Source organism: Anarrhichthys ocellatus, unplaced genomic scaffold (assembly GCF_004355925.1).
Source record: "Anarrhichthys ocellatus isolate YVR2014 unplaced genomic scaffold, GSC_Weel_1.0 scaffold33, whole genome shotgun sequence".
In the NCBI taxonomy this organism is placed as follows: domain Eukaryota; kingdom Metazoa; phylum Chordata; class Actinopteri; order Perciformes; family Anarhichadidae; genus Anarrhichthys; species Anarrhichthys ocellatus.
Window position 1 is genome coordinate 771,549 of NW_022280063.1, and position 2,433 is coordinate 773,981.

The 2,433-nt window shown below is 44.3% G+C and overlaps 1 protein-coding gene across 1 annotated transcript in view; it reads left to right on the top strand.

The window, feature by feature from the left end:
- Window positions 1-255: 255 nt before the first annotated feature.
- The window catches only part of rerg (RAS-like, estrogen-regulated, growth inhibitor), a 38,408-nt gene continuing 36,230 nt past the window's right edge, over window positions 256-2,433 (top strand). Inside the window, exon 1 of the mRNA XM_031865714.1 lies at window positions 256-549. The gene's annotated coding sequence lies outside the window, so the exon portion shown is untranslated. The remainder of the gene's footprint in view (window positions 550-2,433) is intronic.

The window sequence follows — 2,433 nt, forward strand, 5'->3', positions numbered from 1 at the left end:
ACATGTGACTGCCTAATAAAAAACATCATGACTTCTCTTCCTTTAATGATGGTTCAGAGTTCATGAAACATCAACGTTTTTACCTTCACTGAAACAAATGGTGATGTGGCATTTTCGTCTAAAAAAAGAGACCTTACATAATTGCAATTAAGTACAACGAGACGTTTAAATGGGTGGATTTGCTCTTTAGAAGCCCGGAGCTTGCGCTGTCGCTTGCTGCCACTAGAGGGCGCTGTCCCCCCTCGGTGTGTAGATGCGGCGGCATGCAGGCAGCAGTCCGGTCAGAGGCAGCAGAGCGGCGGGAACTCCAGCAGCTCCGCATATTCATCCCAGTCAGAGCAGCTGCTCGGTCTGTCCGCACGGCGTCCGTCCATCCAGCTGTTGATATCCCCTCCTTCCATCCAGCGGTGCTCTGCGTCCGCATCTGCGTCTGGGAAGGTCAGACGCATCATTTTTAAAATCAGCGGACCTGGCAACTTTTTGCCTTTTCTCTCTCTTTCTCATCAACGTTTCATCCCCGGGAGATTCTTCTGCATTCAGCGGGCGCTGGTGAGTCTCCCTGTCGGTGTTTTCATGTGAGGTGCTCGTCCCCTCTGGACTCAAACCTCTTGTCAAGCCAGATGTTTAGTATTTTATTGACCCAACTACACCTTTGAGGAAGGTCATGTACGCACTGTTTCTCTCATGGCATAAAATGATAGTTCTGTATCTGACTGGCGGACATGTGACTTTAAATAAACATTTCTTTCTTGATATTTAAATATGTTACAATCAACAGTTTCCTCAGTGATCTTTGTTTTTTATTTCTAAGATGAACTGTAACATCTTAAAAGTTGGACAAATCTGTTCAGTCAGTCACTTGGGCTGGTGAAAGTGAACACATTCAGTTTTCTGTGATACAGTCAAAGTGCACCTCGAGTTCAATCTCCACGAATGTGCAGTTGTGTCTCCCTCCACCTCGCCTTATTGAGTTTCGAGTACGTAATTGTCATTCACGAGCAGCTCTGAGTGTTGCATAATAGCCCGCATCTCAATGGGATTTAGGGTCAGTCGACACATCCCACATGGGTGCTTGCCAAACCGGGGTGCTGGGGACTCCCAGGGGTGCTGAAGGAGGTTGTGGGTTGGGGGTGCCAGCTAAAATGACGATGGAGGGAACGAAGGCACTCCAACGTCATCTGAAACAACAAGTTACAGCGACTCAGCTGGCATGCACATAAGAAGATAAAGTGCATCTTGGTCCCAATGAAATGTTAATGACTCAGTGTAGGAATGTAACTAAGTACATTTACTCAAGTACTGTACTTATGTACAATCCTGAGGTACTTGTACTTCAACAACTGCACTGAATTACTTTAAAAATCAAGATTTTACGTGGAAAATATACAATAATCTTTAAAAAATATATGATGCTGTTGACACATAAGTAGGCTTATGTGGCTTTTAAAACTTAAAAAGTTTTCTCTTTGAACTGTTGAGTAGTAGTAGCGCTATGGAGCGATGTTTTTATGAGAATGTACACCTCATTGTATTTGTTAACAACTCCACCAGGCGCCTTAAACTACACTTTGTTACAAATACTTCTGTTATTTAATTGAAGTAAAACTGTGAATTAGACTTTAACTTGCATCAGAGTATATTCTACACTGTGGTATTTCTACAGCTACTAGTAAAGGATTGGAATACTTCTTCAAACTGCAGATGGCTCATAGAAAGGCATGTTTTTTACCCTCCGACAGCAGAGAAAGACTAAATCTTCTCAGGCAGGAGCGCTTGCGATGAAAAAAGTTTGCTCAAACCGGTCCAAAGTGGATCAGGATGAGGGCGCTCTGACAGACACCGGTCCTCTCTGAATGAAAACAGGCAGTGAGTAGGACTCAGATGACAGGCCTGTGGTTTGCAGGCTTTCTATAGCTCGCGGTGCAGCAGGTCTCCTCCCATGGTCTGGAGCTCAGACTGGCCTGTAATCTCCCTGAACCGCAGCGGCACCACCACCCAGATTCATTTCTCAGGGTAAAAATGACACAAAGCCCCAGCTGGGCACTCAGCGGAGTACGAAATATACTCGTGTCCAGTTTGACAGTTTGAATGGGGTCCCTGTAGAGCAGAGGTCCATGGGTAAAAACAAACATACTATACAGGACGCATCAGGTTGTATTTCAACAGTAACAGAAACACTTCAGCTGTGTAGAAATTAGAGTGGCTCAACCTAAAGGAAACAAATCTGTACTGTAGTCATACAGAAAGTTAATAAGCACAGCTGAAACTCAGCTTGTACTGCAACAGTGTTACATATTTTTGCCCTGCAGTCTATAGTTATTTGTTTTGAGTGCGTCATTGTGACGATATGTGTAGGTGTACATACACTGTTTTGTAGACCATTTTCAGAGAGAGAGAGAGAGAGAGAGAGAGAGAGAGAGAGAGAGAGAGAGA